At 39.8% G+C, this 8,373-nt stretch overlaps 1 pseudogene; it reads left to right on the forward strand.

Moving 5' to 3' along the window:
- Positions 1-7,466: 7,466 nt before the first annotated feature.
- On the forward strand, positions 7,467-7,586 carry LOC129901815 (5S ribosomal RNA; annotated as a pseudogene).
- Positions 7,587-8,373: the final 787 nt, after the last annotated feature.

Raw genomic sequence — 8,373 nt, forward strand, 5'->3', positions numbered from 1 at the left:
TGGCACTTTATAGAGGTTCAGGAGCATTTTATTGGTGACACAATAGGAATTAGACGATTTTGCAATTTTTCGTGTTTGTTAGCCTACGCATATTTTAGGTGCCAAGGGTTAGGGTTGAATTTTCTTTGATACTTTCATAGAAGCGTCCGTAACAACTTGAGGAATGACCCTCGTAGCTCCGACTGCGCTTTAGAGGGGTTTAGGAGCATTTTATTTGCGACGCAACACGAATTAGACAATTTTGCTAGTTTTTCGTGTGTGTTAGCCCACAGATATTTTAGGTGCCGAGGGTCTGAGTCATATTTTCTTTAATTAATCAATAGTAGCGTCCGTAATGACCTGGGAACGACTCTAGTAGCTCTGACGGTGCTTTAGAGGGGTTTAGGAGGATTTTATTGGTGACATAACTAGAATTAGGCGATTTTGCCCGTTTTTCGTGTGTGTTAGTGTCACGACCCAACCCCGTAGACCGTGACTGGGGTCCGACCTAGACCCCCCATACACATATCTATTAGCTGAGGTCACATTGAATCGTAAATAAGACAATATCATGTAACAGAGCCCCACTGGGCGATAACATTTTCATAAACTGTAGCCCTTTTCGTTTGTATCACAACATGATAGGGCACACAAGCCGACAAGGCTGCCATAACATAGTAATATACATCATATATCATGTAGACCCAGCTGAATCAAACTGACATACACAACCCATATATACATGTCTGCAGACCTCTAAACATATAAATGACAACATATGGCGGGACAGGGCCCCCGTCGTACCCCTGAATGGATAAAACAATTTCTATACATCCGTGGACAGTATCAAAAACTAGGCTCCGATATAATGGATCCTCTTCCAGCTCAGCTGCATGGAATCCTAAGCTGACGGACTCCCAAAATCTGTATCTGTACCTGCGGGCATGAACGCAGCCCCCCGAGAAAGGGGGTCAGTACGATATGTATACTGAGTAGGTAAAACATAATATAATACAACTGGAAACATATCTGAGATAGAGAATCAGGGGATAAGATATCAATTCAGAAACCTGTACCTGTACTTTATGAATTACAAAAACATGCATGTTCGAGTCATATCATATAACCGGCCCTTTCGAGGGTCCGGTGAATCATCTCTATAAAATCATCTCTGTAAAACCATCATGGCCCCAGTGCCATCACCACCTTATTACAACACATCATCATATATTTATACACGTATCCTGGCCCTCTATTGAGGGACTCAGTGAATAATGCAGTGAACTGTGCACGAGAACATATCCTGGCCCGGGACTTAAAGAAAGAAGTGTTACGGTATACACGAATAGAGTAGTGAGTAACTATATGTAATTTAAATCGTTATCAGAGACTCGACAGAATAAGAAAGTTAAGCTTTTATTTGAGAACCCGAGTAACGGTGTAGTCATCTCGAGTGTCCTCTAACTGCCATTATGGGCTGTCTCAATTATAATCTCGGGGCTCCTAGACATGTACTAAAGTAAAGCCAAATCGCTTATGGAACCAGAAACATTTGTTAACATATAGTCTGTAAGACTTGGAGCCTGTACATTTGTTACCTTTTTAACATATAAAAGTTTCCAGGGAAATAGTTCGATTATTATAAAAGTTCGATATTCAGACGTAAATAAGAGATGCTAAGAATGGAGTTACCCCGGAACTCATATCATGTTTAACCTACAACTAAGACATGCCAGAAGAAGAAAGAGAATAAACTATATATGGTCTGTACTTTCCTTTATGGGATCTGCATACACATATTTCATACCCGGCCCATCATGGGGCTCGGTGAATCATTATGGCATCATAATCTCACTTTCGTACCAAATACGTATCAAAGGAAATGAGAGATAGCTTTCCACATACTAGTGTTTAATACATAGAAGCCTTACTAGGCAATACTCAATTCTTGCAGAAATTCCAATACTAAGCAGTGGATATGGGTTATGAGGCATACTTGGAGTTTTGGGAATGGAATTATCCCCACATTCCACACACACTTCACTTAAGGCTAAAACTTGCCAAAAGCAAAGAAAGATAGCTGTACGAACTTATACCAAAACATGCCAAGAGAAAGCTTTACATACCTCTTGGGAGTTACCCTTTATCCTGCTCGCCTCATCATCTTCTGAACCTATTCAATATAAAGTAATACGAATATCAACTACTCTTAACTTTTCAGCATCTGAGGTTATGCCTTAATGTTAATGGAATCTATTTCCTTAGTCGTTTCCTCGGCTAGTCCTTTAGTTTGTTAAGGCGTTAACGAAAATTGGGCAGCACCTCCCCTATAATGTGCCCTATCCGAATTTCCAATTAGGTCCCTAAGACCTACAGCCAACCAACAACAACAACCTGCAGCAATTCATACCAACAATATACAGCATAAACTCCAAACGACTTATTCGAAAATACGATATCAAAATAGGGCGTCTAGTCTTTATTTTGTGACGCCTTTAATTATACGTAACGAGGGGTCATGTGGCTTCGACCAGCGGCACTCTAACCCACATTAGGACATATTCAGGCCCTGCAACAACAAGACACATCCCTGCAGAGCAACTCACAAGAACAACACTTTGTTTCGACAACAATTCAACTATAACGACTACAAATTAGTTTATTCCGAACGCCAAGTATTTCTAAGCCATTTTCATATTTCAAGCCACCAATAGGGCGTGTAACATGCTCCATCAGAACACATAAAGCTCAAATTTAAATAAGAAATCTTACCTTACGTTAAACTTGTCAAACTCGCCAAAACTATCCAAAATGTGAAATCTGGACAGCTTACTGTTTTACCTTGTCGCTTCGTTTCGAAGGGGTAATGGAGGGAAACAGGATTTACGTCCTTAATGAAAGTTATATACATGTGTATTAGGGTCGCAAAAAATTTCGAATCATCCCTACATCAATTTTTTACAAAACGATATGACCAAAATATTCAAAGTTGTCCGTGTAGGATTTCCAAAACCAAATCTGGGCAGTACCTCCTCTACACTTCATCACCCTTTTTCGAGCTTCTACAAGTAAAACTGGATTTTAGAGTATGAACGAAAGTTATCTGCCTCTGAAATACCTTTCCAAAACATATTAAATCATTCGAAACGAAACTGTACACAAGAGGTTATACCCATATTACTAACAACAGTCCCTTCCAAAAACGGGTTGGTTAATTAGTTCTTAACGTTTTCTCCTTCAACTTTCTCTTATTTCTTTCCAAGTGTAAACTGCAACCATGGTTCCTTAGGCATCCTAAGACACATGTATACACCCCCACATGGTTGAAAAACATTGTAGATAATTAATTCACGGAGGAAAATTAAAGAACTCACCTTTAATTCTTCAAAAATGTTGCTGCCTTGTTCCTTTAGGTTCTTCACGTTTTTCCTCTCATTTGGCTGATGTTTATGGATGAAAAATGAGTTAAAGAGTCAGCCAACATATATATATACACCTCCTTAGGAGGTGACACGTGGCAGCCTCCTAGGGTGACACCTCGTCCAAGCTTCCAACACAAAACTGCCACATGGCAGCGTGGGGTCCATCCCAAGTAGGTGAGTCACCTGCCTGCTTGTCACCTGCTTGCTTCACTTTCGTAAGTTCGGAGACTAGTTTTTGCTCCCTCTCATAGGTTCATAATCTCGTCTTATTTTAAGAGCCTATGTAATCCGTGCTACGTAAGTTTGATTTATGCTTAAGTAGCTCAAGTGCATATGACTTTTAACTTAGTAGCTTACGTAGGTAAATCGAGTTCTACGACTCATTACTTGGCCTCCAATTCCTTTCGGACTCTTATGATTTCATCTCCAACCTTCTCTAGTATGGGGTATCACATTCTCCCTTCCTTAGAGCCGTTTGATAGTGTCGTAACTTAAGTGGATCACATACTAGCTTCTAAGTAACTTAAGGGACCTTCCGAGTTCAAAGATGTGGGGTGTAACATCCTTCCCCCCTTTAGAACATTCGTCCTCGAATGTTAAATGCAACCTTCTGTAAGACTTTATATAAATTATAGAGGGGTTCCTTTCCTTTATGCTATCACCTGCATTCCCATCTATATTATTAACATATGAGTTCTCAAGCGTTGGAGTTACCTGTAGACATCAGTTACAGGTGCAAATACTTGTATTTCATGTTCTTTTCAGTTCCCCGATCATCCTCTTTCTGGTTTTGGTTTTTTTTTTTCACCGTAACATGACGGAAGGTACGTATTTATTCTACAATCTTTCAGTTCGCTGATCTAGGATGCCGGTAGGTTTTTCCTCACCAGATTCCATCTCCTAGACCTCACCTATGGCATATACCCTGGGTGTCTCCCAGTATCTTTGTAAAGCATTCTTATCTGATGGACTGGGCGTATAGTTTCCAAATGAGGTGGTAAGTTGAACTTACCAGCAACGTTGCCACCTTATGAGTAACTTGATACCGTCTAACATATTTTGGGTCAATTTCCTTTTCTAGGTGACCCTATGATGAACATCCAATCATCAACTTAAACTCTGTATGTCGACGTCGATTATCTGTATATCATTCCTCCCGACTCTGGGCTTTTAGTCAATAGTTTGCTTAATCCTGTTTGGCCTACCAGCTTAGTCTTTTTCCCATCAGGGGGACCTATAGGCGCTTCCTTACAACATCTTGTAGGGGTCATTTGGACACTGAAATGGTAGCCCTTCTCGTAGGCAAACCTAATAATTGATGGACGATAGTCCTAGCTACACTTAAACCCAACCTCATAAGCTCGCAATATATTTTCTAGCAGTTGATAGTATGCTCAGTCTATTCAGAAGCCCAAGGTAAATGCGGTATGAAGGTCTGTTTGTGCTCCCGACCTCTTCTTAGACTGAGGTCCAAACGTTAACCATATTCGAAGTTCTTCTATCTGAGATATTAGCTGGGGAACTTCACGGAATCTTACTACTTCTTTGTTATATAACTTCACCTCATTCAAGTTGCATAGGTGGTCTTGCTTGAAAGCAAATGGGCTGATTCGTTAGCCTTCTCGCAATAACCCGCATAGTACCCTACTCTTGAAAAGTTTAGAATAGGTGCGTGGTGACGTTGATAATTTGGGAATCCTTAGCTTCGTATAGTTTTTCTTGACTTTCTTTAGAACTTTAACTGGCCTATATAGTTATTCTGTGGTTTTCCACTCGTTAACTGGTTCTATGTTAAAGAACTGTGGCATTCAAGTGCGTCGTCAATTAGCAATTATGTAATGACCCGTTTGGTCATTTTGAGAACGAGTCATCTCTCTTCCTTAAAACAATCTCTCCGTAAATTTAAATTAGAAATTTGGACTTTTCGGTAACTACAATTAATTAATTGACTGGTAATTTTTGATAATTAATTTAATTGATGGGCTAAACTGTTAACTTATTTAAATACCATTATGACTTAGCCTATATATTAAAATAGGTTAGTGGGAGTTTGTCATTTTTAATACTTAATTAAATTAGAAAAGTAGAGCAGCGACTTACCTTGTGGAGACGTGGGAGCCGACGAGACACATTGCAGGTGAGGGTTATCTCTAAGTTTTCATATTTCTGGTGTTAGGCTGTAATTCCTAGGATATAAGGTGAAATAGTGAGGTTAAGAGGATATGCTGTTGTAGTAATTCTTTTCTAGGAAATTGGGAAAACATATTTTAGGTTATAAATTGGGAGTAATGCTGATTTCAACATTGGCAATAGTGATAAACATTATGTAATTATTATTGGCTACTGCTGCTAAGGATTTCATAGTGCAACCAAATGAGATATTGATTGGATAATTGTTTGATGATGATGGAAAAATAATTGTATAACAATGGCAAGTCGATCAGATTTTTCCAAATCGCTTTTGCAAGTGTCGTCATCGGTCCAGTTAATTAGCTGGGTTGTTTTAATTGGTTAGCTATTATATATTATTCAAGTTTTGATATAATGAGATAGATAATTAAATATTAGGTGTATTATCTTATATGAATTCCACTAGATTTATGATATTTGAAAAATAAAAATTGAGACCTAACCCTAGATTTGGTATTTAGGACTTGACTATAGAATTTGGGAGAGTTAATTTTTGGTCTAAGCTAGACATACAATAATATGTGTGTTGTTCTTTTTGAAATCTTATTGTGGTTATTTATTTGATTAGATTATACTTATTTGGAAGCCCAACGAAAAGGGAAGGCTCAAGTCTCAGAGTGATTTCTTGATTAATTAAGGCAAGTGAATTTCTAAACCTCAGTTTAAGCTTATAGATGCTTGTATTTCCATGTTAGGTGTGCTGGAGAGTAATGAAAATTAGACTAGTTATTGATTGTATGATTGGCCTTAAAGATGGAGATGAGAGGTATAAAATGGTGATTTAATGACATATATTGGTGAAATTGATATGTTGTGATTATGGGTTTATCTTGGACTATGAAATTACTATGTTGATGTGAGATAGGAAAAATTATTGTTGTTGTCATGTTATTATCGTGAATTATATGAACATGAATTGATTGCATTGGTTCTGACATATTGTGTTGAGACTGAAAATGATATGAAACAAAGGGGTCGGGCCACACGCTCCGTGGCAGGTATTATGAAATAAAGGGGTCGGGCCACACGCTCCGTGGCAGGATATATATATTGAGGGGACGGGCCACACGCTCCGTGGCAGGTTACATGGACAGAAATGTCCCCCATGGGTTCCGGACTGTGATTCAGCGGATGTGTACCGATAGGACAGACATGCATCATTTCATTGCACTGCATTGCACCTTTTTGATATCTGTGACTTTGTGTTTACCCCCATATTGCTCTGTGTCCTGAACTTGACTTGGTATGATTCATTGACGAGACTATTGATGAGTATTTGTGGACTGTATTACTGTCGTTATTGTACAAGTGTAGAGTTGGACTGAATTTTTGCGTGTCCTTTCTGACAGATGGCCAGGACCAGAATTACGGCTAGAGGTAGAGGAAGGGAGGCACTTCCCGAGGTTGATGTTGGGACCCCAACTAGGGGTAGGGGTAGAGGCCGAACTATAGGCCGTGGTCGGGGTGTGGAGGCAGGCAGAGGTCGTGCCCGAGGGGTGGCTCCAGCTAGAGGTCGTGCTAGAGAGGCTTCTCTTGAGCCACAGATTGATGGTAGAGAGGAACAGGTCCCTCAAGAGTCTGCTACTGCACCATTGCTTCAGGCCACTTTAATTCGAGTATTGGATGCGCTCAAAGGATTTAATCAGAGTGTGAGGGTGAATGGTACACCTGAGGGTTCTCAGACTAGAGCAGGAGCTCAGACCCCACGGCAGCATCAGATTCCAATTTTTCAGGGTCCGGTGGACTAGCCACCTGCGGTAGCTAATCCTTCTTATTTTGCTTAAACCCTTGTTACAATTGCCTTAACGTATCTTATAATACTCTGGGTACATAATCTTATATCGTTTCTCCATTACTAGTTCAGATTCCTCCATCTCGCGGGATCACACCAGCACTAACGCATTAAGTTCCATCAGAATTTTGAAGTTAAGCGTGCTTGGGCGAGAGTAATATTGGGATGGGTGACCTTCTTGGGAAGTCTTCGTGTATCGTTTCACTGTAATCCTTTCTACGATGTGCGGGCACTCAATTTAGCCCAAGATTTACCTTAGTGTTGTCTCGCGAGTCTTTATGTTTTGCCCTGTCCTTCCTTTTTTTATCTTGCGACCAGTATCGGCGTAGACCTTTAGTTCCGCTATGACCATGTCCCTTTTTGGTCAGTTTGGTTTAACTTCCCCTATTGTATTCCCCCCTTTCTGTACGCACCCATTCATTAGGGTGGGCTACTGAGTAGCGCTAAAGTTCTTTCATATAGTAACCTTTGGAGCCATTTTGAGTTTTGGCTATTATTAGCTGGCATAGCTTTAAAGGAATTATACATATGAGCTCCCCTATCCTTTATTCATTTTGTGTTCTTCTCATTTTCTACCACAGGAGGCTTTCTATTCCTTTGTCCTTGGTTATACATTTATCGCAACATCATTTGCGACCAACTCTATAGACAACATTTTGGCTTTTTGGTCTAGCATGTTGTCATTATCCTTTGTAGTGTCTCTTGAGTTATTCGATATCCTTCCATGGTTATATTTTTTTTTGTGTTTTTATCCACAACCACCTTCTAGTGTTATGTTGTTCAGGGTCTCATCACAAACTTCTTAACGCTACCTTATGTAGCATTCCGGCTTCCATCCAATTATTAGTAACTTCCGGAGCTTTCCAACTTGGTTTAGCAAGATATCTTATCGAAGTTTAGACGTCTATCTCACATTTATTGCTATATCAATTGCCTCCTCCTACCTTTTTCATTTTCTCATTAACTTCCCCCCTTTAGGGGGTACCCGCA

Source organism: Solanum dulcamara, chromosome 8, assembly GCF_947179165.1.
Source record: "Solanum dulcamara chromosome 8, daSolDulc1.2, whole genome shotgun sequence".
Lineage (NCBI taxonomy): Eukaryota > Viridiplantae > Streptophyta > Magnoliopsida > Solanales > Solanaceae > Solanum > Solanum dulcamara.